This window comes from Phocoena sinus, chromosome 5, assembly GCF_008692025.1.
Source record: "Phocoena sinus isolate mPhoSin1 chromosome 5, mPhoSin1.pri, whole genome shotgun sequence".
Classification (NCBI taxonomy): Eukaryota; Metazoa; Chordata; class Mammalia; order Artiodactyla; family Phocoenidae; genus Phocoena; species Phocoena sinus.
Genome location: NC_045767.1, coordinates 13,089,456 through 13,116,107, shown reverse-complemented (window position 1 = coordinate 13,116,107; position 26,652 = coordinate 13,089,456). Strand labels below are relative to the sequence as shown.

General features: G+C 36.8%; 1 protein-coding gene across 3 annotated transcripts in view; it reads left to right on the top strand.

Annotated features, from left to right (window-relative positions):
- C5H4orf33 (chromosome 5 C4orf33 homolog) overlaps positions 1–26,652 on the top strand; it is a 90,846-nt gene that overhangs the window by 25,698 nt on the left and 38,496 nt on the right. For all 3 annotated transcript variants that reach the window (XR_004350117.1, XR_004350118.1, XR_004350119.1), the window contains exon 8: positions 21,812–21,898. The gene's annotated coding sequence lies outside the window, so the exon portion shown is untranslated. The remainder of the gene's footprint in view (positions 1–21,811; positions 21,899–26,652) is intronic.

Here is a 26,652-nt window from a genome sequence, read left to right as displayed (position 1 = left end):
GATTTATCCTGAGTAGGGAATGAGTCACAGTGTAGTAGAATATCAGAGAGGAAGAAAACCCAGGCTGCCTCTATACTAAACGCTTTTACTAACTTGGATTTTGTCAAAGATCCAAAGACAAGCTTCAGAAGATATGGAAACTTAGGCAAGCAAACCGTACCCTTGAGTAACATGCAATAACTATATAGCCTTTTGTCTTTTAAAATTATTTATTTATGGCTGTGTTGGGTCTTCGTTGCTTGTGCGGGCTTTCTCTAGTTGTGGCAAGTGGGGGCTGCTCTTCGTTGTGGTGTGCAGGCTTCTCATTGCAGTGGCTTCTCTTGTTGAGAAGCACGGGCTTCTAAGCGCACAGGCTCTAGGCACGCGGGCTTCAGTAGCTGTGGCTCGCGGGCTCTAGAGCTCAGGCTTGGTAGTCGTGGCACACAGGCTTAGTTGCTCCGTGGCATGTGGGATCTTCCTAGACCAGAGCTCAAACCCGTGTGCCCTGCATTGGCAGGTGGATTCTTAACCACTGCACCGCCAGGGAAGCCCTATAATACCCTTTTATCTCCATGTATCAGAAACTGAAGAAATTTAGCAGTAATTTATTCTAAATGATCTTATAGTCACTTATGCAGAAAACCTAAAAGTTGTGAGTATCTGGTTTCCTGTCCTTAGTATTTTGCTGTTTGCAACAGTGACGATGCATCTGTTTTCCTTTCTGAGAAGGTGATCATCTGTCAAAAATAATGCAGTAAATTAATTTATATCAGTGACTTTTCAAATTGCAGGTTGCAAACCCTTAGGGAGTAGATTATGGAATCTATATAGTGGATTGTAATCCATAAATAATTAAATAGAGTTGAAAATAGAAGAATGAATTATATTTATTAAGTACATATATTGCTTCAAGAGTTTTGTCCTTAATTTGGATCTAGTCACAAAAGTTCAAAATCTATCAATTTAGAGTGTTTACAGAACATAGGCTTTAAACACTCTGGTTGTTCACAATATTTTCCTCTGGGTAACTAGTTAATATCTAAAAGATTCTCAGCGATTAGTGACTGAAGAAGATTTGGAGGGGAATCTCAGACTCAAATGTGTCTCTGATGCAGCTTAAAAACTAAGGAAAGAAGTATGGCCTTCTACTTTATTCCTCAATTTTATTTATAAGTTTAAAAAGATAGATACATAGATAGGTATATAGAGAGATAGATAGGTAGGACTTACAGAGTTATAGAGCCTCAAATTTTAAATATATTCATTGGAGGTGGTCCGTTTCCACGGTATGTAGCTCTTTTTCTAATCTATAAATTAAGATGCTTTGGGTTGTAAGTACAAGTAAGCTCAACTCAAGCTACCTTAAACAGTAAAAGGATATATGGCATACTTCTGGTAGTTCGATGTAGAGGTTGACAGTCTCACAGTGTCATCGGGTTTCTAGCTCTATTTACATATGGTTTTCTTGCTCTGCCATCTTTTAGGTCATCTTGATTCAAAGACATCTGTCCTTTTTGTATATGAAATGACTGTGGGTATTACAAGTATCACAGTTACAAACCACAAAATCCAACACAAGAGAAAATACTCAATGATTTATGACACTATTCTAGATATTTTCCTCATTTTATGAAAATTACAGAGTTTTTTGCAGTCTGGATTTTGATAATTGTATTCCCATGCTCCCATCTGTCTCCTGTATTGTCTGTGAATTACATCTAGAAGCTTGGTTACATCCAGGTTCAATTATTGGTAAGAATATTTCATAAATGGTATTATAGTATTCTTCTGTCAGGAGAAGCATAATGCCTGCTTGTCTCCATTTCGTGATGTTAGAAGCCATTGATGAACGTTGCCAAAATCCATGAGTGATAATCCAGTTTTGCTTTTACTTCCATATTTTATAGCTTTTGAATTATCTCAATTCAACTATTTGGATACCAAGAAGAACTGTTTTTACAAGATAAATGCTTGATTCTTTTCTTTGATTTAGCTGTTTTCTGAATACTTGGTCCTCTAGCAGTCTCCAAAGATGACCAATGAGATTTTCTAAAGTATCTTTCTGAACTCATGGATTAAAAATACTTTATGTGTATTAATTCACTGCAGTTTCCTCATTGATGTTCGATGTGTTCCACCTTTGGGCAGTGGAGTCTCTTTAAGTTGTTTTCTAAGTCTTTTGACATGACCTTTGTTGTCATTAATAGCTTATTTGCTTTCTGGTATGACAAGATGTTCCAGGTTCATCTTGGGCATTGCTTGCTATAGACATAGAGCTAGCCATTTCTCCAGTAAGTCTTGGTTTCTCTTAGTGGCAAATGTTATTTAGAGACCACTATTTGGACACTAGAAGTGCTCATTGCTAATGGGTTGGGTATATTTTTCTAGTCCTTTTAAAAAATACATCATGGTTTCATATGGATACTTGCTACTTGATCTCATACATTTTATATCTGTTTCCCTTCTAACACAACACAAAGTGGTTTTCAGTGATTTCAACATTCTCATTTGTTTTTTTCCCATAAAATATACAACAGACTCTGAATAAATTAACAATACAATGACAGTATGATTACTAGCAAGAGTTTAAAGGGTATTTTTGTTTTTGCTGTTCTTTTTAACCTTAGAGTATATCCCAGCAAGGATATACAGCCAAATTCCCATGTTTAAAGCCACTTTAAAGTGGTTTCTATGTATTATGCCACCAAACTCGATACAATTAGGTTCATTGGTTTCATTCCCCTTTCACTTTGGAGGAATTTTTTATTCTTTTAATGCTTCTGAGGTTTCAACTTCAAATCTATGAATCAAGATATACTCAGAGAAGTCTGGCCTCTATTCTGGTTCCCTCTAACCCATCACCTCTCCCCCCTTATAGAATAACCATTAAAAATTTTATAGTTTGTAGTTCACACTTCCATTTTTAATATAAGCAAATATGTATAAATTGTCAGATCCTCTCATCTTAGGTATAAATGCTAGCATACTAGAGCTAACAGAAAGGATTCACTGTCACTTATAATTTAAGGGGTCTTACCCAGATTTACTAATAAATAAAAGGTTCTTATTCCAGATTTACTAATGATTTCAAGGATATAAAATCAAAAGGCTCATGCAAATCAAAGAGAAATTTAGTCCATCCTGTGTGGCTATCTTGGTATTTCCTTTCTGCATTGGATACATTCTCTGGCCAGTAATAGATGAGGTCTTTAAATGAGATTTGTGTCTGACCTCACATAGCAAACGAGGGGTTGTTTAAATTATGAAGCATCTCCATTTTGTATTTAGATTGGCAAAGGGCCTATGTGACATTTTCCCCAGAGCCATGCCTTATAAATCCATAGATTCAAGGGATAATCTTGCTAAGAGAATTCCACAGATAAGGGCACTCCTACTAGCAAATTTATTTAGCCTAAATATATTTAGACTATGTTTACAAAAATATTAGACTGGGACACCTGTGGGGTTTTTTTCCCCAGAGAATGTTCCCTTGGTGGTCAGAGAGAAGCAGATCATGGGCCAGCAGCTTAGAAGGTGCAAGAATTTCCTCTACAGAATACCTTAACAATGACCATGCTGCTTCATGCGTCTTTTAAATTGCTTTTACCAACTCAATTACTCTTTTTCTTCCTTTATCCACAGGAATTTGAACCTTTTTACAGTGTGTTGATGGAAGCATTTGAGTATAAGTTACTGAGGCCAAATTCACTGCCTTCTCTGGCCAGTTAGTTTCCATAGGTGTTGTATCTATGGGGAGGTTTAATTCAGCTTCCTCAAAATACTTTCTCATCCTGGGGAATCACTGTTTGCATAAATCTTTCTTTTTATTTAATTGTATAAATAAACTTACAAATTCTTTGTTACACCACACAGCTGTAGAAGAGAAATTAATATTTGACACAGCATGTATTAGTTAATATTATAGGATCATTCTATTCCTTCTCAGCAGAAATGACTTCTCCTATACCACATTCCCCATTATAGGGGTGGTGACTAGAGTCCATTGTTCAATAAATTCTGGATCCCATTTGGTTTGTTTCAGATTTTATGGTACAGGTTTTTACAGGTGTCATTATGTAACATTCACCTCTGCTAGGGAAGACACAGGTTGCTTCTGTATCCAAACCTCCATACCTGCTGGTTTTAAGAACCCAGGTAGCTAACTCAGGAATCTGATTAAGGCATCTGCCTTACAATTCCGGTCTCTTTTCAGAGCTGGAAACCGATTTTTTTTGGTGAGCATCCACATGACCCACATTCTTCTTAATTTCCACAGAGATTTCCTTAATTGAGTGCCACATAAGGATATTCTCTATGGTCTAATGATCTAGGACGCATTTGAAGTTGACTACAGCCCAGAGTCTGCAAATATCCAAATGCTCCTCTGAGATCAGGAGCCCAGTTCTTCTCCCACTGCTAAACTAGCAGCTCTCAACTCTGCCAAATTTGCAGCCTTGCCTGTTCCTTCTCCCCTCAAGGTTTTTTCTATCAGCAAGGCACATAGCTGCTAATTTCTAAACAGTAACACAGCCTCAAAGCAGGAACTCCCTTTAGTGAACCAGGCAGCTGCTTGTCTTGGCTGGGGTAAGAATCACAGGGCTTGGACCACTGAGCAGTGTAGGGAAGGGAGATCCTTGGAGGGCTGTCTCATTGGCTCTGTGAGCAACATGCTCTCGTATTCAGTGCGCTCCCCCCAAACTTCCCACCTACTGCACTCTTCCATGTAGCATTGCCTCTTAGTCAACTTTGCTATGCTGCCTTTTCTCTATTCAATATCTCTCTGGCATCGTCCAAGGCAGGATTGATATCTAGCCTCAGAATTATTTGATGCTTTTCTGTGGTGGGGGGCAGTTTGACCAATACCCAGTAACAAGCTAGCAGCTGTCTTTCAAATGGGCTTTAATGAACAGCTGCCTCTTAGTTTTGAAGTCCAAATCCAAGAGGTCTTGCTGAGTAGCCCTATTTGATTTCTCCCAAAGGCTTCACATCTACATATATTCTAGGAGGTGAATATTCTTAAATAATCTGAGCAGCTGGATCATGAGGTCTTAGTTGGGCTCCCTGCGCCACCATCCTCTGCAAATCTTTTTTTAATTCTCAGAACCCCACTTAAAATAAGATTTATTTTTGATAACTTTGTGATAGGGGCTAGCAATATTCTTATAGGAGCAATGTGATTTTGCCAAAACTCAAATCCTAGCTGTGAGATTCTTGCTTGTTAGAGACAGTAACTTATTTCTCACAGTTTAAGGAATGTCTCTTGTTGCTCCTGGAATTTCTTAGATTGGGCTGGACTTGAATTTTAGCTGGATTTATCATCCATCCTCTATCTGTCATAAAGGTGACTGTGATTCTTAACTCCTCTCGACCTTTCTCCTCTGAGAAGTCAATTAGCATAATAGCATCTAGGTAGTGCATTAACTTGCTCTTAATGGTTGTTTAGTACAAATCCCGACTCACTAGATTATGGCAATATGCCAGGAAGTTTAATGTGTGATATAATAATATAACACTGATTTCCAGTCCATGAAAATGCAAACCGTGTCTGGCTAGATTTTGAATCTGGGATTGATTAAAAGGCATTGCGTTAGATGTTAAGTTAGACGCATACTGGCATAATAGACTGCCTTGGTCTGTTGCGCTTCCTGTTTAGTTTTGAAGATTAGGTGTAACTGAAGCAATCAGAGGAGCCACCTTGTTTGATCCTTGACAATCTATTACTTTCCTTCAGGAAACTTCTGCCTTATATAGTAGCTGGGACTGATTAAAGGGGGTTAATGGGAATCAAAACTCCACCTTAACCTTTTCCTTAATTAGAACAGTGATCTATTATTGCCCTCCTGGAATTCTGTATTGCTTAGAGTTAATGCCTGGGGAGGATTCAGGCAATTCCAAAGGTTCTCATTTAGCATGGCTAATTAAAACTGGGTGAGAGGTGGATTTAGGCAATATCCCCTGTGAAAGGAACAAAGGCAGCAGGTCCCATGTTTTCAGCTACAGGACTTAATACTAAAGGGGGCTATATTTTAGTCAATAGACATCTCCATTTTATATTCAGATTATTACATTGATTATGTGACATTTTCCAAGGACCCATACCCCACAAATCCAAATCTAGCATTTTCTTTTTATCATAAGCAATCTTAAACCAACCAAATACATCCTGCGGAAAGTATTCCATTGACAAGGAAATGCGAGCAAATATCATTATTTTACCAGATTTGTCACGATGTGGTTTACAAGGAGATTTGATTGGGTCACTTTCTTTTTACCTAGGACATTCCTATGTAAAAGAAGAAAGTAGATTGCTGTTCTGCTGCTGAACTAGTTACTTCATACAGACTTTTGTATTTTTGCCAGTATATCTTTGGAATATGATCCTAGGAATAGTATTTTCTGAGTCTAAGGGCAAACACATACACACTTTTGCTAGAAAGTACAAAATTATGTGCCATAGGGAAATTTGTATTTCTACCATTAAAGTATGACAGTTCCTGTTATCCCACAGCTTCTCCAACAGAGTATGTTATCACGCTTTCAAGATTTTGCTATTCAGATAGGTGAGAAATGGTATCTCAGATAATTTGCTCTTAACGTTACTATGATCTTTTTGGACATCATCTCACTTGTTTATCAGAATTTGACAATGTTGATCGTTCCCTCCTAGATGTCCCTCCCTTCGCTCGGGGATATCACTTTCTCAGTTCTCCTTCTAATTCTTCTTGGCTTGTTCCTTCTTTTTTCAAACTTTAAAAATGGAATTTGCCAAGATTCAGTCTTTAGACCTCTTCTTTCTATATGTTTACTCCCTTGGTCATCCCAGTCAATATAGTGGTTTAAAATACAGTGTACGTGCTCATGATTCCCAAGTGTATGTCTTCCTCCTCCTAGTGTGTGCATGAACATATGCACACCTCTTCGTATTGCCCCTCAGCTGTCTAATGAGCATCTCATATTTGCATGTCCAAAGCTGAACACTTTTCAGCCACCATACCTGATATTTCCCAAGTTATCTTAAATGGCAAGTCTTTCTGTAGTTCAGGATGGAAATTTCTTTGTCATTTGACCCAAATCCAATTCATTGACAAATCTCATCATCTCCACTTTTGAAATATCTATCCAGAATCTCACCACTTCTTAACACCTTCATTACCACCACTCTTACCCAAACCACTGTCATCTTCCCTGGATTATTGAGACCCTAAATTATTGCAGATTCTTTGAACTGGTCTCCCTGCTTCTCCCTTTGCCTTGCTCTCCTGCACCCCAACCCCCATGGCTATTCTCTAAACAGAAGCCAGAATCTACTTTTTAAAAGCAACATTTTTCAGGTAAGATTCACATAAAATAAAATGTACTCATTTTAAATGTACAATTTGATTACTTTAAAATATCCCCTGTGCCTATCTGTGGTCAATTCCCACTCCCCCACTCAAACCCAAGCAACAACTGATCTATTTTCTGTCCCTACAGTTTTGACTTTTCTAGAAATTTCATATAATTATATACTATGATTTCAGTCTTTGTGTCTGGGGTCTGTCACTGACATGATGTTTTTGAAATTTATTCATGTTGTTGCATGTATAGGTAGTTTGTTCCTTTTTATTGCTCAGAAGTATTCCATTGTATGGATATACTACAATTTATTGATTCACCTGTTGATGGACATTTGGGTTGCTTCCAGTTTCTGGCTATTTTACATACAGGTGCTATGAACATTTGTATACATGTATTTTTGCAAACATAAGTTATTAATTCTCTTCAGTAAATATCTAAGAGCAAAATTACTGGATCATATGGTAACAGTACGTTTAGCTTCTAAGAAAATGATATATTGTTTGCTAAGTGGCTTTACCATTTTATAGAACTAACAGAGAGTTCTAATTGTTCCACATTTTCACCAACCTTGATATTGTCAGTCTTTTAAATTTTAAACCTCAGATATTGGTGTGCTGATTTCTCAGTGTGGTTTTATTTTGTATTTCTTGGCTGACCAGTGATTATGAGTATCTTTTCTTGTGCTTATTGGCCATTCAAATATTTTCTTTTGTGAAGTGTCTGTTCAAATATTTTGCCTCTTTTTGTCTTTTTATAATTGAGCTGTTTTAAAAATACATTCTGGATACAAATCCTTAGACAAATATATGTATTGCAAATATTTTCTCCTAGTCTATGACTTGGCTTTCTTTTCCATTTTCTTAAATGTGTCTTTCAAAGAGTAGATTCTACTCTACTAGTTGAATAGATTCTTCTCAACTTCTACTCACTGAATTCACAGTCTACAACTAGAATATATTACTTTACTCTTCTAGCCACAGTATATTATTTTTGCTTCTGTTAGTCAGTTATATTTAATTTTTTTTAAATAGAGACAAGTAATTTTTTAAATCTCCCCCCGTATTTCTAGCACTTTTCATTCTTTTGAAATCTAAGTTTTTTTGTTTTTCAATCTGGCATTATTTTCTTCTGCCTCAAGAACTTCCTTTAATATATACTAGAGTATAGATATGCTGGGAGGAATTCTCTCATAATTTTCTTGTTTGAAAAGTCTTTAATTTTTGAAAGACAGTTTCATTGGGCATGGAATTCTAGGTTGACTTTTCCTTTCAGTATGCTAGAGGTATAATTTCATTGCCTTCTTGTTTGCATAGTTTCTGATGGAATGTGCTATATTCTTGTTTTGTTTTGTTTTCCTTTGTTTATAATGTGTCTTTATTTGGTCACTTACTTTTGTGATTTTCTTTTTATCACTGAGTTTTGGCAATTTGCTTATAATGTGCCATGGTATGGATTTCTTGGTATTTATCTTAATTGGGGTTTTGTTGAGCTTCTTGGGTCTCTGAATTTGTAGTTTTAATAAAACTTGGAAAGTTTTTAGCCATTAGTTTTTAAAAATACTTTTTTTCTGTTCTATTCTCTCCTCAGTTAAGCCTGCTTGAGTTAGTTACATGGGTCATTGAGATTCTATTCATTTCTTTTCCAGCCTTTTCCTCTATGCTTTATTTTAGAGAGTTACTATTGCTATGTCTTCACATTCACTGAGCCTTCCTTTGCAGTGTCTAAGCTGCTGTCAATTCTACCAGGTTAAATTTTCATTCCAGATATTCTAATAGTTACCTATTGGTTCATATAAAATTACTCCCCGAATTAGCATCTTAAAACAACATATTTTATCTCACAGTTCCTGTGGGTTAGGAATTTGAGAATGGCTTAACTGGGTGGTTCTGACTCAAGGTCTCTCATGAGATTGTAGACAGGCTGTTAAAGGTGCCGCAGTCTCATCAGAAGACTTGACTAGGGGATGATCTGCCTCCAAGCTCACTCAACTGGCTGCCCACACTCAGTTCCACACCACATGGGCCTCTCCACAGGGCTGCCTCATGACATGGCTGCTGACTTTCCCTAGAACAAGCAATTCAGGAGAGTAAGAGAGAAGTGTGCACACCTGAGACAGAAGCTGCAGTCCTTTAATAACCTACTATCAGAAGTAACATTTCGTTACTCTAACAGATTGATCCTTTTGAAACTTTTAAAATCTCTCCCTGTGCTGAGTTCTGGAAATTGCTTCCAGGCCAACAACTGGTTGTTGTCTAACATCTGATAATGCTGACTTCATATAATCTATCCAGTTTTTCTACTTGTTTGTGACAGGACCCATAGCAAGCCCTGCATGAAAGTCCCATAGCAATTACCCCTTCATGGGTAGAAGCAGAACTTCAGAGACTGTTTTATAATGTGAGGTCATGCCATATCTGCTCAGCAGTGCCAGTGGCTTGCCATCTCAGTTATTGGTCTCAATCATTTATCTTTCAGACCTCATGTATAACTGGTCTTCCTCTCATTCTGCATTTCAGCTTCATCAACTCCCCAAATATAATTAGCTCCATCTTGCTGCAAGGTCTTTGTTCTTGCTGTTAACACTGTCTAGAACACACATTCTCCAGATATATGTGGGACTAATTTCCTCATCTGCATTTAAATCTCTGCTTAAATGTTACTTAGGCTTACACATAGGCTTTCTCTGACTATGTCATATAAAATAGCAAGTTCCTTCTTATTCATCCTTTATTTTACTTACTCTGATGTATTTTTATTAATATCACTTATCACCACCTAGCATATTAAATATTTTTTATTATATGTCTCTTCACCTTACTCAGATATAAGCTCCAGGTGAGATATTCCCTAGAACCATGCCTGACACAGTAGGAACTTGATACATATTTGTTGAATACTTGAATGTGCAGCAGATAGAAAATTTGTTTTTATAATATGGGTAAAGAAATGTTACATTTCTTTAAAATGGATCAGCTATTCCAAGACCACACCTACCTGGCTGACAGGACACTCACTATCAATCATGTTTCAGGGGTCTTCTCACCTTTCCTAGGATGTTTTAAGAGTTCTAGGAGTCTTACTTAGTGTAAAATATTTATGGAAGTAGTCTCTGTTCTTTCATCTACATTGGTTATTAGTATTTTGATAGTACAAAACCACAGTGTTCCCTTGAACTCATGACTCAACTGCTTCCTATTCAAGCTCGGACACAGAAGTCTTTTATTTCCTTTGTGGTCAGCCTCCTCAAATTTCTCTCCCACCCAGTCAAAGGCTCTATCACATCCCAAGGGCTCTGCATAGGAGTGTCATGGGTTTCCACCTCCATACAAAATCCTCTAATTCCCTAAACCTCTGTCTATAGTTTTCATTCAGAAAACTCTCTAAACCGTCCGTCTTTCCACAGGTTGGCCACTTAAATGGTTCTGAGCGTAGTCTTATCTACTTGTACACACACAAACACAAATACAATTGGACATGTTGATTGAATTCTAGGTTCCTGGGAACTTCTGCTTTAGGTCCTACAGTGCAACAGTGAAGAAATTCAGAGCTATGACACATAGCCTGGCTATATTCTGGTGAGTGGGAAAGGAAATTACCACACCTTTTTTTTTTCAGTTTTCTCTCACAGAGTGGACAGATCTAAATTAGTATCTTTATAGAGTAATCGGTCCAAACATGAGTGAATTAATGAATGAAAACCTTTTTCTTAGAACATACACACATCCTATCCAACTTTCAATGTTCTGTTGCTAGTAAGCTCTCTTTGCAAAAATTTTATAAAAAAATTTTTTCTGCATGTCTTTTTTATTACACTTTATCATTTTTGCATTTTGTCTTATCCAATTATCTCCCAACTAAACTGTGAGCTTCATGGGGACATGATTTGTGCCTAATTTGTCTTTTACCCACTATAGTATAAGCTAAATATTTTGTTTCAGGAAGCCCTAGAAATAATTTTGAATAAATGAAAATAATTTAATTAATGAAGATCTGTTCCCAGTTTTAGTTCAGGAGATATAACAAATGTCATTTTAAGACTAAAGTCAGATTGTAAGTTAAGAGTTGCTGAAAATGCTTCCTCTAAACTTATGCAAATAATGAAAAGATAAACAGAATTTCCCTCCATTAATAGCACTATCATACTATTTTTTTTCTTTTTTTGGCTGCGTTGTGTCTTCGTGCTGTGCGTGGGCTTTCTCCAGCCACGGCAAGCGGGGGCTACTCTTCCCTGCAGTGCGTGGGCCTCTCATTGCGGTGGCCTCTCCCATTGCAGAGCACGGGCTCCAGGCATGTGGGCCTCAGTAGTCGTGGCTCACGGGCTCTAGAGTGCAGGCTCAGTAGTTGTGGCACACGGGCTTAGTTGTTCTGCGGCATGTGGTGCGGGATCCTCGTGGACCAAGGCTCGAACCCATGTCCCCTGCATTGGCAGATGGATTCTTAACCGCTGAGCCACCAGGGAAGCCCTCTCATACTATTTTAAAAGAACAAACAACCTTAAAAGAAGTAAGCATGGGCTTCTCTGGTGGCACAGTGGTTGAGAGTCCGTCTGTTGTTGCAGGGGACAGGGGTTCGTGCCCCGGTCCGGAAAGATCCCACATGCCGCGGAGCAGCCAGGCCCGTGAGGCATGGCCTCTGAGCCTGCGCATCCGGAGCCTGTGCTCCCCAACGGGAGAGGCCACAACAGTGAGAGGCCCGCGTACTGCTTTGTTCTGACCATATATTTGCCACAGTGATCTGTCACCATTATCAATAAATGAACACAACCAAGGCCAGTAAACATTATTAATCATAAACTTCCTAGTAAATAATGAAACTTAATGCCTTAACCTTGATAAGATATATTAAGTTATAAATAATGTTGAAAATGTATTTTTGTTTTAAGTTTTTAAAAGTGAAGGCCATCCTGATTCTAACTCTTATTGCAGCATGCTGTGGAGGCCCTGCATGCTTGCTGCTTTTTTTTTTGCTGCTTTTTACCAAATGGGTATTTGACTTATTTTTTGTCATTTTCCAATTCTGCAGGGATGTGACTATTTGTTAGGGAGGGTCATAGTTCTTCCTGTCCTATGGAAACTTTGCTTGAGTAATTTTTTTCTTTTCTACCATGTGTTTATAATAAAATTGATTCTATAAAATTTCTAATAGGTGTTACAGAGAAATGGAATATATTGGTTATACTTGTAAATATTTCTAATTATTAGCATTTCAGATAAAGTTTTATTGTGAAAGGATTACATTTAAGTGGCTGTCAGTTTGGGATAAACTTTTTCAGGAGCACCTGCAGAAAATTCTAAAAGAATTTTATTTCAAAAGATGAGAAGGAAAGCTGGATGCCGGAGGTCCTTTTGCTAGTAAATAGTAAGCAGAACAGTTTAGAACCGTTGAAGAGTGTTCAGCATCAAACCTGTGTCCATGAGACATACAGATTGGTATGGGTAAATCAGAGAGGTTTGATATTCTGTAAAAAAAAATTCTACATTAAAGTCCAGTAGTTTGGGGCTTCCCTGGTGGCGCAGTGGTTGGGGGTCCGCCTGCCGATGCAGGGGACGCGGGTTCGTGCCCCGGTCCGGGGGGATCCCACGTGCCGCGGAGCGGCTGGGCCCGTGGGCCATGGCCGCTGAGCCTGCGCGTCCGGAGCCTGTGCTCTGCAATGGGAGAGGCCACAGCAGTGAGAGGCCCGCGTAACGCAAAAAAAAAAAAATAATTTTAAAGTCCAGTAGTTTGAGTCAAAACTGGAGCACATCTATTACTCCTGAATTTATTTAAAACCATGTGTAGACTCAGAAAGAAAAAGCAAGTATGTGACATGCAAAGAAAGAACTTTCACCTAAAAGCCTAAAATATTTTAAAATTATCTTGTATTTTTGTTGTGATCTTGGGAGTCCTTCAGAAATATTTTGCCTGTTAAAGGTGACCAACTAATAATTACAGGTTGACTTCAGAAGAGTAAACAAGAGTGAGTGGGCATCATAACTCAGATGCATTTGTGTGCAAATTAATTCTGTCTTTCTTTCTTCCTCCTTAATTACAAAGAGTAAAGTTTCAAATCTTGAATAGGCATTTAGTTTGAATGTATTCTATCCAGATAGGAGGAAAATATGTCTGTGTTCTCTAAATATGTTTTTTACAAAAAATTTTACCATATTATAGCCTCATTCCAATTCAGATTACCATGGGACAGAAAAATTAATTGGGTGCTTTGGAATGACTTTTCTTTTTCATTCTTTGGGCTCATGGCTTCATGTAAACATATGCTGCAAGACTTCTAGAAATTCATGAGAGTTTCTGTTCTTCAAGGATTAAAAGTTTTTAAGTGATAATTTTATCTTCCTACTTTAAACAGATGTTTTCTTTTTATTATTCATCTGCCTCCTTTCGCTTTAAATTTTTTATTTTTAAATTTCCTTGCATTAATCTTGAGCTCTTCAGCTAAGATTTTCTAAGAAACTCCAAAAAGCAAGACACAAATGTTGACATAATTTTAATTGTAATTGTTTATTGGCTACCCAAAGACTTGGAGGGAGCCTTGAAAATTGTTTATAAAAATCACCATGCCGAGGGTGGGGTCGAGATGGGTCCTAAGCATAGGCCCCCCCACCACTGCCCAAACCCTGCCCTTGCTTAGGCCACGCCCTCCACAACCACAGCCTTTTCCACCTTTTTTTTTTCCTCCTCCTCTTTTTTACTATTGTGTTTTACCTTCCAGTTGTTGTTTCATCTATATTTTTATATTTTTTCTAACATCTGTTAGTTTCCTAGTCTAATTTTATTTTTTACTTTGTTATTCTTTTTTTTTCTTTTTTTACTATAGTGGTTCTGTTTTACCTTCTGGTTGTTGTTTCATCTACATTTTTATATTCTTTCTAACATATCTGTTAGTTTCCTAGTCTAATATTACTTTTTACTTTGTTATTGTTCTCTTTTTTTTGGCACCCCTCATGGCTTGTGGGATCTTCAGCCAGGGGTCGGGCCCAAGCTCCTGCAGTGGAGCTCCAAGTCTGAACCATGGGACTAACAGAGGTCCTCATACCCCGGGAATATTCATCTGTGTGAGGTCTCCCCAAGGTCCTCATCTTGGCACCAAGATCCAGCTCTACCCAACAGCCTACAAACTCCAGTGTTGGAAGCCTCAGGCCAAACAACCAGTGAGACAGGAACATTATCCCACTCATCAAAAAGAAAAAGAATATTAGACAAAAAAATATGTCACAGATGAAGGAGCAAGGTAAAACCCTATAAGACCAAATAAATGAAGAGGAAATAGGCTATCTACCTGAAAAAGAATTCAGAGTAATGATAGTAAAGATAATCCAGAATCTCAGAAACAGAATGGAGGCACAGATTGAAAAAGCATAAGAAATGTTTAACAAAGATCTAGAAGAACTAAAGAACAGACAAACAGAGATGAACAACACAATAATTGAAAAATACACTAGAAGGAATCAATAACAATAATAGACAGAAGAAGGAGTAAGTGGGCTGGAAGACAAAATGGTGGAAATAACAACTGAGGAGCAGAATAAGGAAAAAAGAATGAAAAGAATTGAAGACAATCTCAGAGACCTCTGAGATGACACTAAATGCACCAACATTCAAATTATAGGGGTCCCAGAAGAAGAAGAGAAAAAGAAAGGGTCTGAGGAAATATGTGAAGAGATTATAGTGGAAAAATTCCCTAACATGGGAAAGGAAATAGTCACCCAAGTCCAGGAACACAGAGAGTCCCATACAGGATAAACCCTAGGAGAAACACACCAAGACACATAATAATCAAACTAACAAAAATTAAATTCAAAGAAAAAATATTGAAAGCAGCAAGGGAAAACAAAAAATAACATAAAAAGGAATCTCCATAAAGTTATCAGCTGATTTTTCAGCAGAAACTCTGCAGGCCAGAAGGGAGTGGCAGGATGAAAGTGATGAAAGAGAAAAACCTACAACCAAGATTATTCTACCCAGCAAGGATCTCATTCAGATTCGACAAAGAAATCAAAAGCTTTACAGACAAGCAAAAACTAAGAGAATTCAGCACCACCAAACCAACTTTACAACAAATGTTAAAGAAACTTCTCTAGGCAGGAAACACAAGAGAAGAAAAAGACCCACAAAAGCAAACCCAAAACAATTAAGAAAATAGTAATAGGAACATACATATCGATAATAACCTTACATGTAAATGGATTAAATGCCCCAACCAAACATCACAGACTGGCTGAATGGATACAAAAAATGATGCGTATGCATGCTGTCTACAAGAGACCCACTTCAGACCTCGGGACATGTATGGACTGAAAGTGAAGGGATGGAAAAAGATATTCCATGCAAATGGAAATCAAAAGAAGCTAGAGTAACAATACTCATATCAGGTAAAATAGACTTTAAAATAAAGAATGTTACAAGAGAAAAGGAAGGACACTACATAATGATCAAGGGAGCAATCCAAGAAGAAGATATAACAATTATAAATGTTTATGCAACCAACATAGGAGCTCCTCAGTACATAAGGCAAGTCCTAACAACCGTAAAGGGAGAAATCAACAGTAACACAATAATAGTAGGGGACGTTAACACCCTGCTTACACCAATGGACAGATCATTCAAACAGAAAATAAATGAACACAAGCTTTAAATGACACAATAGACCAGATAGATTTAACTGATATTTTTAGAACATTCCACCCCAAAGTGGCAGAATACACTTTCTTCTCAAGTGCTCATGGAACATTCTCCAGGATAGATCACATCTTGGGTCACAAATCAAGCCTTGGAAAATTTAAGAAAGTTGAAGTCCTGTGAAGCATCTTTTCTGACCACAATGCTGTGAGATTGGAAATCAATTACAGGAAAAAGACTGTGAAAAACACAAATGCATGGAGGCTAAACAAGGCACTAGTAAATAACCAAGAGATCACTGAAAAAATTAAAGAAAAAAAATTTTAAAACATAGAAACAAATGACAATGGAAACAGGACAATCCAAAACCTATGGGATGCAGCAAAAGCAATTCTAAGAGGGAAGTTTATAGCAATTCCATCTCACCTCAAGAAACAAGAAAAATCCCAAACAATCTAACCTTACACGTAAAGCAACTAGAGAAAGAAGAACAAAGAAAACCCAAAGTCAGTAGAAGGAAAGAAATCGTAAAGATCAGAGCAGAAATAGATGAAATAGAAACAAAGAAAGCAATGGCAAAGATCAATAAAAAGCTGGTTCTTTGAGAAGATAAACAAAATTGATAAACCCTTAGCCAGACTCATCAAGAAAAAAAGGGAAAGGATTCTAATCAGTAAAATTAGAAATGAAAAAGGAGAAATCACAACAGAAACCACAAAAATTCAAAGGATTTAAGAGACTACTACAAACAACTATATGCCAAGAAAATGGACAACCACAAAGAAATGGACAAATTCTTGGAAAGGTGCAATTTTCCAATACTAACCCAGGAAGAATTAGAAAATATAAACAGACCTATCACAAGTAATGAAATTGAAACTGTGATTAAAAATTTTTGAACAAACAAAAGTCCAGGACCAGATGGATTCAAAGATGAATTCTATCAAACATTTAGAGAAGAGCTAACACCCATCCTTCTGAAACTCTTCCAAAAAATTGCAGAGGGAGGAACACTCCCAAATTCATTCTACGAAGCCACCATCACCCTGATACCAAAACCAGAAAAAGATATCACAAAAAAGAAAATTATAGTCCAGTATCACTGATGAACATAGATGTAAAAATCCTGAACAAAATACTAGCGAACAGAATCCAACAAAATATTAAAAGGATCATACACCATGATCAAGTGGTATTTATCCCAGGGATGCAAGGAGTCTTCAATATACGCAAATCAATCAATCTGATACTCCATATTAACAAATTGAGGAATAAAAACCTAATGATCATCTCAATAGATTCAGAAAAAGCTTTTGACAAAATTCAACACCCATTTATGATAACAACCCTCCAGAAAATGGGCATAGAGGGAACCTACTTTAACAGAGTAAAGGCCATATATGACAAATCCACCGCAAACATCATACTCAATGGTGAAAATCTGAAAGCATTTCCACTAAGATCAGGAAAAAGACAAGGATGTCCCCTTTCACCACTATTATTCAACATAGTTTTGGGAGTCCTACCCACAGCAATTCAGAGAAGAAAAAGAAATAAAAGGAATAAAAATTGGAAAAGAAGAAATAAAAATGTCACTGTTTGCAGATGACATGATACCATACGTAGAAAATTCTAAAGATGTTACCAGAAAACTACTAGAACTAATCAGTGAATTTGGTAAGGTTGCAGGATGCAAAATTAATGCACGGAAATCTCTTGTATCCCTATGCACTAACAGTGAAAAATCATAAAGAGAAATTAAGCAAACAATCCCATTTACCATCGCAACAAAAAGAATAAAATACCGAGGAACGAACCTCCCTAAGGAAGTGAAAGACTTGTCCTCAGAAAACTATACAACACTGATGAAAGAAATCAAAGATGACATAAACAGATGGAGAAATATACCATGTTCTTGGATTGGAAGAATCAATATTGTGAAAATGACTATACTACCCAAAGCAATCTTCAGATTCAGTGCAATCCCTATCAAACTACCAATGGCATTCTTCACAGAATGAGAACAAAAATTTTACAATTCATATGAAAACACAAAAGACCCCGAATAGCCAAAGCAATCTTGAGAAAGAAAAACGGAGCTGGAGGAATCAGACTCCTAGACTTCAAACTATACTACAAAGCTACAGTAATCAAGGCAGTATGGTACTGGCACAAAAGCAGAAATATAGATCAATGGTACAGGATAGAAAGCCCAGAGATAAACCCACGCACATATGGTTACCTAATTTACGAGAAAGGAGGCAAGAACATACAGTGGAGACAAGACAGCCTCTTCAATAAGTAGTGCTGGGAAAACTGGACAGCTACATGTAAAAGAATGAAATCAGAACACTCCCTAACACCACACACTAAACTCCAAATGAATTAAAGACCTAAATGTAAGGCCAGACACTATAAAACCTTTAGAGGAAAACATAGGAGAAACACTCTTTGACATAAACCACAGCAAGATCTTTTTTGACCCACCTCCTAGAATAATGAAAATAGAAACAAAAATAAACAAATGGGACCTAATGAAACTTCAAAGCTTTTGCACAGCAAAGGAAACCATAAACAAGGCGAAAAGACAACACTCAGAATGGGAGAAAATATTTGCAAATGAAACAATGGACAAAAGATTAATCTCCAAAATATATAAACAGCTCATGCAGCTCAATATCAAAAAACAATCCAATTAAAAGGGTGGAAGACCTATAGACATTTCACTAAAGAAGACATACAGATGCCCCAGAGGCACATGAAAAGATGCTCAACATCACTAATTATTAGAGAAATGCAAGTCAAAACTACAGTGAGATATCACCTCACACCAGTTAGAATGGGCATCATCAGAAAATCTACAACAACAAATGCTGGAGAGGGTGTGGAGAAAAGGAAACCCTCTTGCACTGTTGATGGGAATGTAAATTGATACAGCCACTGTGGAGAATAGTATGAGGTTCCTTAAAAAACTAAAAATAGAGCTACCATGTGACCCAGCAATCCCACTACTGGGCATATACCCTGAGAAAACCATAATTCAAAAAGAGTCATGTACCAAAATGTTCATTGCAGCTCTATAATAGCCAGGTAATTGAAGCAACCTAAATGTCCATTGACAGATGAATGGATGAAGAAGATGTGGCACATGTATACAATGGAATATTACTCAGCTATAAAAAGGAACGAGACTGAGTTATTTGTAGTGAGGTGGATGGACCTAGAGTCTGTCATACAGAGTGAAGTAAGTCAGAAAGAGAAAAACAAATACTGTATGCTAACACACATATATGCAATCTTAAAAAAAAAAATGGTACTGATGAGCCTAGCGGCAAGGCAGTAATAAAGACGTAGACATAGAGAATGGACTTGGGGACATGGGGAGGGGGAAGGGTAAGCTGGGACGAAGTGAGAGAGTGGCATGGACATATATACACTACCAAATGTAAAATAGCTAGTGGGAAGCAGCAGCATAGCACAGGGAGATTAGCTCAGTGCTTTGCGACAACCTAGAGGGGTGGGATAGGGAGGGTGGGAGAGAGACGCAAGAGGGAGAGGCTATGGGGATATATGTATGCATATGGCTGATTCACTTTGTTGTACAACAGAAACTAACACAGTATTGTGAAGCAATTATAATCCGGTAAACATCTATTAAAAAAAAATCACCATGCCTGTTTACAAAGGTAAGCTATGATAAAGAAATATTTGCACCAAAGGGAGCACTGTTAATTTTATTTTACAAGCACATATAAGTAAATGTTAGATACCTTAATATATGCAGGGTAATGTACAAAAATTCTTAGTATATATTAAGTACCCTGTAACTTAATAATATTTCATATCTATTGAGCATCTACTGTTTTCCAAGGAATTTATAATCATTTTCTCACTTAGTTCCTCATAAAAACCTTATCAGATGGGTATCATCATCCATAAAATAGGGATATATAATTTGATCAAGGTCAAAGAACTGATAAACATAATGAATAGGATATTAATGCCAATAACTGTGTATATACAGTTTGCCTGAAGTTCACTTCTCCAGAACTGTACTTGTTCATTGTGAAAGAAAATTTTAAATACCAAGACTCTAGTTTTAGCAAAACTATATTATAACACCATAAGAGAGTTCCACACATTGCAATTGCCTATAATGTGAGGACTCATGATTATGAAGTAAATGACAAGTGCCAGACTAGTTTCCACTACAGGTGCCAGCAGTCCTGCTGGGCCACCGGATTCCATCCCTATCCTGGCTCTTGCTGACACCATGTGGCAACAATCATTTGTGTTAATTTAATTATTGGGGGTGAGGCTTCGAGTCTTGTGGCTTTTGGGGCATCTAAACAGTGGCAGTGGCTCCAGTGATCTCCCAGTTAATTGGCACCCTTTCCTTAGCCCAATCCAGGAAGACTGGCCACAAGAATACTGGGGAAATGGGAACCACCTTCTGCCCTGTTATTTGCTCAGATGACTTTGCACTATGATCCCATCTTCTTTGCTTCACCCTTTCCTCTGTGTCATCGCTCTATTTCCCCTCCTTCTCCCCCATATGTGACAGAACATAAAACTTTAGTCTACTTTCATTTGAGCAAGGAGGGCGGCTAGGGAGAGGAGAAAAACCAACAGCCAATCCTTCTACACTCAGATTTGCTTTCGGGGTTGAGGGTGTTAAGGCAAGGTTTTTCAGTTCTTGAAAATTAGGAAGCAAACAAAAAGTCTTCTTTTAATACAAAATATTGAATTTCAAATAATTATGGTACTCACTAATACTTTCATTTCTTTTATGTAATCTTAATATATTTTCCACTTATATTGATAACCCTTAATTTATATTACCACTATGCATTGTTAACTGGCTCAGTTGAATAGGTGAAGGGGAAAAACTTGTCTTGGAGAACATTTTATCCATTTCTGCATAAGCCACATTTGACTTCTAAAATATTAATTACATTTGCAGTGAGGCACACAAAGCTTTAGAAGGGCAGTCAAACCTCATGTATTAGGTATTAGCTGGTGGCCTTTGAGAGTGCAGAGCATGCACAGTTACGCTGTGCAGTTGCATGTAACTTTTCATTAATGCCTTTGAAGCAGCTTGAACAATGCAGAACAGCTGACTGTACCTCCTTTAAACTTTACCTCTTTTCCTCCAATTTGACCCCATGCCTTAGGTCATAATATATTTCACTGCCTACTATTGTTATTGCAAAAGTATTTTAACTGGTAATTCCAACGGGATAGGTCACTTTCAGTGGCTCTCAGTTTTAACCTCTTGAAACTTATAATAGCACAGTAGCCCTGTGCCAAGAGCTGAGGAAATAATGGAATTCTAAATAGTTATCCAATAATTTGGTCCAGAAATAAAACTATGTATCCAAAAACAAATCCATTACAATTTAATGCAGGGTGATGTATACCTTTATATACATATCAGAAGTCTTTGTTAAAACATGCAAATACACTTACAAATTTAAGTAATTCTACTGTTACCTGAGCTGAACTCTGCCAATTTGCTAGAATTATTTTTTTTAAATAATTATCATAGACTCATAACCTAAACCTTGGATGTTGGACTCTCACCATCAAGTAATTCCTGAAACGGCATTTAGAACCATCTAATCACAATGTTTTTCTAGGACATTGTTTCTTACTGCTTTTTGCCACTAGATGGAAGAAGCAGGTTAACAAAATGATATTTTTGGTGCCTTATTCAACTGTACCCAGAAACAACCACAAGACTGTGTTTAAAATAATGACAGTCTCAGCACTCTTTTATTTATTCTTACTGCAGTATTTCTTTTCATGTGAATACTGGATCTAAGAACTGTATTTTTTTGTTTTCTTTATAGAGATTAATTTTCTTTTTATTATTTTAAAGGACTGAAATTTTCAAAAGTAACTAAGAAGAAAACAACTGCCAGCTGGAAGAGGAGATGTGAGAATTATATGAAGATATTAGTAACAGGTATGTTGCAAAGCAATTCTCCACATGGATGATTGTCCAATAAATAACAAACCTCATTCATTTAATTATTCTTTTGTGCCACAAATGCTTATGGAGCAATTGGCACATTGAAGACACTAGACTACGTGCTGAGAAACACACAAGTGATGAATTAAGTGCAGCAACTGCTTATAAAATTTTTACATTCTGCAAGAGAGCTGAGCAAGAGGTAAGTTGTCTTCATTTATACATCATTTCAAGTAAGGTAGAAATGGATAAATACTAGAAATATAGGTGCAATAATTTGGACATACAGGGAGGGTGGGTTTGGAGTGTCACTTTCATCTGAGGAGAGCAGGAATCACTTCATGGAGAAACTGGAATTAAGAGGGACAGTTGATGTGGGAGGGGCAGAGAATGGCTTTCCTGTGATAGAGGCAGAATGAGCAAAGGCACAGAGAAGGAAATAGCAGTTTATAAACATGTATAATGATGAAAGGACAGTTCATTTTAACAAACAATTTAAATGTTTGTATAGATAGGACACTGTAAAATGTAGTTTTTGAGCAAATGATAGATACAGGAAGTAACCTCAGAAGCTAAAGCACCATGTATAGAAGAGTGGGCATTCTGGACAGTGAAGCTTCAGCTTGGAAACAGAAGATCACTCAAGATGAAATAACCTGGAAATGGGAACACTAGCATCCATCTGATGCTGGTGTTTTATCAAAAGTAGGTTTACTGTACATGTGGATTTGTAAATTGGTGGGAAGACTCCATAAGAGAATGATAATTCTGACTTAGGAGGACAGCTTCCTGCAGCTTCTATTCTTCATCACTCTCTGCATGTTAGAAAGGAGACCAAGGTGGTAAACAGTGTCATTTGACTCCAAAAAAACAGTATTTAATCTTTAGAATAACACGTAGTACCACCTACCTTCATACCTAGTGGTCTACTGATGTGAATGATCAAAGAATTCTATTCCAGCTGCTGAAGGCAATGAGCTTGAAGCTTGATATTAGGAGTAGCTATAAAAGTATCCAGTTTTTAAATCCAACTACAAAATTTGTTTTTATGGCCTCCTATGGAACTGTAGCTACAGGTTAATTAAAGGTTATGAAGTAATATTTCCTTTTCATGGTTCTGAATTCACTGCCTTGTAATTTCAGAGATCACCTTGTTCTACAGTGGGACAAGCTTTATGGTGTTATAATTTTGTATAGCTCAATGAAGACCATATGACTTTTTCTTTTCCAATTTTTGAGTCTATATTATTCCTATACTATTATTTGTATCTAGCTCATCACTGTATTAATTGCGAGAATGTAGATAGGATACCTTATATAATTCTAAGCCTTATATTTCCTGTTTTGTTCTGTGTCTTGCTCATAAGTAAGGTATAATTAAAACTTAAAATTAAATATTGTCTTATATCTTAATGGAGTAAAAATGCTATGCATTAAGTCATATTTAAATTTGATAAATATGTGAAAGTATAGAATTACTAGATTACCTGATATATACATATATATATGCTTTTATATATTTATATTTCAGATGAATAAATGCAGATTATAAACAGCCTCACCATTTTCTTCTATAAAGCAACTTTGTGGTAATAGCTAAATATATGCATATTTCCCCCAATTCAAAATAGTAACCTATGATTTTAATACACATATAAAATATTAGCTATGTTTAGACCTTATTAAATAAAGCTAATATTTCTATTTTGTTGATACTTCATATACTTTATAAAATATAAACTGATTCCCCTATAAGGATCAGTTTGATTTTATCACTTTTTTGCCCATCTACAATTAAATCTTAAAAAAAGGATCATGACTCAGTAGTAGTGTATTAGGTCTGAAAAAATATAACTTCAAAGATACTTATCAGAAGGATAAAAAATGGCTATAGAAGCCTACATAAATTACTGGCTTTCTTTTAGGGCTGTGTTTACATAGGCAAGGTAGAGAATAGAAGTACTTATTTGAAAAGGGCTGGGCAAAAATTTTAAGCCCTGTCATTGAAGAAATGATACAGTAAGGAGATTGTAGCCTGGTTAGCCGGACTGTGTATTTACATTGATTCCATTGACTTGACATAATTGTGTTAACTCTATGTAACTTTTTACCCTTATAGGTATGGATAGAAAACCTAGAAATAAAATTCTGTAATTTGATACAACCTAGCCCTAATGCAGCTTGGTTTCCTTTTTTTTTTTTTAAACATCTTTATTGGAGTATAATTGCTTTACAGTGGTGTGTTAGTTTCTGCTTTATAACAAACTGAATCAGCTATACATATACATATACCTCATATCTCCTCCCTCTTGTGTCTCCCTCCCACCCTCCCTATCCCGCCTCTCTAGGTGGTCACAAAGCACCAAGCTGATCTCCCTGTGCTATGCAGCTGCTTCCCACTAGCTATCTGTTTTACATTTGGTGGTATATATAAGTCCATGCCACTCTTTCAGTTCATCCCACCTTACTCTTCTCCCTCCCTGTGTACTGAAGTCCATTCTCTACATCTTCGTCTTTATTCCTATCCTCCCCCTAGGTTCTTCACAACCTTTTTTTAGGTCCCATATATATGTGTTAGCATACGGTATTTATTTTTTTCATTCTGACTTACTTCACTCTGTATGACAGTCTCTAGGTCCATCCAACTCACTACAAATAACTCAATTTCATTACTTTTTATCGCTGAGTAATATTCCATTGTATGTATGTGCCACATCTTCTTTATCCATTCATCTGTCGATGGACACTTACGTTGCTTCCATGTTCCAGCTATTGTAAATAGAGCTGCAATGAACATTTTGGTACATGACTCTTTTTGAAATATGGGTACATGCCCAGTAGTAGGATTGCTGGGTCATATGGTAGTTCTATTTTTAGTTTTTTGAGGAACCTCCATACTGTTCTCCATAGTGGCTGTACCCATTTACATTCCCACCAACAGTGCAAGAGGGTTCCCTTTTCTCCACACCCTCTCCAGCATTTATTGTTTGTAGGTTTTTTGATGATGGCCATTCTGACTGGTGTGAGGTGATACCTCATTGTAGTTTTCATTTGCATTTCTCTAATGATTAGTGATGTTGAGCATCCTTTCATGTGTTTCTTGGCAATCTGTATATCTTCTTTGGAGAAAGGTCTATTTAGGTCTTCTGCCCATTTTTGGATTGGGTTGTTTGTTTTTCTGATGTTGAGCTTCATGAGCTGCTTGTAAATTTTGGAGATTAATCCTTTGTCAGATGCTTCATTTGCAAATATTTTTTCCCATTCTGAGGGTTGTCTTTTCATCTTGTTTATGGTTTCCTTTGCTGTGCAAAAGCTTTTAAGTTTCATTAGGTCCCATTTGTTTATTTTTTTTTCCAGTTCTCTAGGAGGTGGGTCAAAAAGGATCTTGCTGTGATTTGTCATAGAGTGTTCTGCCTATGTTTTCCTCTAAGAGTTTTATAGTGTCCAGTCTTACATTTAGGTCTTTAATCCGCTTTGAGTTTATTTTTGTGTGTGGTGTTAGGGTGTGTTCTAATTTCATTCTTTTACATGTAGCTGTTGAGTCTTCCCAGCACCACTTATTGAAGAGGCTCTCTTTTCTCCATAGTATGTTCTTGCCTCCTTTTTCGTAAATTATGTAACCATGTGTGTGTGGGTTTATCTCTGGGCTTTGTATCCTATAACATTAATCTATATTTCTGCCTTTGTGCCAGTATCATACTGTCTTGATTACTGTAGCTTTGTAGTATAGTCTGAAGTCTAGGAGCCTGATTCCTCCAGCTCCGTTTTTCTTTCTCAAGATTGCTTTGGCTATTCAGGGCCTTTTGTGTTTCCATACAAATTGTGAAACTTTCTGTTGTAGTTGTATGAAAAAATGCCATTGGTATTTTGATAGGGATTGCATTGAATCTGTAGATTGCTTTGGGTAATATAGTCATTTTCACAAAATTGATTCTTCCAATCAAAGAACATGGTATATCTCTCCATCTGTTTGTATCATCTTTCATTTCTTTCATCAGTGTCTTATAGTTTTCTGCATACAGGTCTTTTGTCTCCTTAGGTAAGTATATTCCTAGGTATTTTATTCTTTTTGTTGCAGTGGTAAATGGGAGTGTTTCCTTAATTTCTCTTTCAGATTTTTTATCATTAGTGTATAGGAATGCAACAGATTTCTGTGCATTAATTTTGTATCCTGCTACTTTACCAAATTCATTGATTAGCTCTAGTAGTTTTCTGGTAGCATCTTTAGGATTCTCTGTGTATGGTATCATGTCATCTGCACACAGTGACAGCTTTACTTCTTCTTTTCCAATTAAGATTCCATTTATTTCTTTTTCTTCTCTGATTACTATGGCTAAAACTTCCAGAACTATGTTGAATAATAGTGGTGAGAGTGGACAATCTTGTCTTGTTCCTGATCTTGGAGGAAATGGTTTCAGTATTTCTCCGTTGAGCATGATGTTGGCTGTGGGTTTGTCATATATGACCTTTATTATGTTGAGGTAAGTTCCCTCTATTCCTACTTTCTGGAGGGTTTTTATCATAAATCAGTGTTGAATTTTTTCAAACGCTTTTTCTGCATCTATTGAGATGATCATATGGTTTTTCTCCTTCAATTTGTTAATATGGTGTATCACATTGATTGATTTGCATGTATTGAAAAATCCTTGCATTCCTGGGGTAAAGCCCACTTGATCATGGAGTATGATCCTTTCAATGTGCTGTTGGATTCTGTTTGCTAGTATTTTGTTGAGGATTTCTGCATCAAT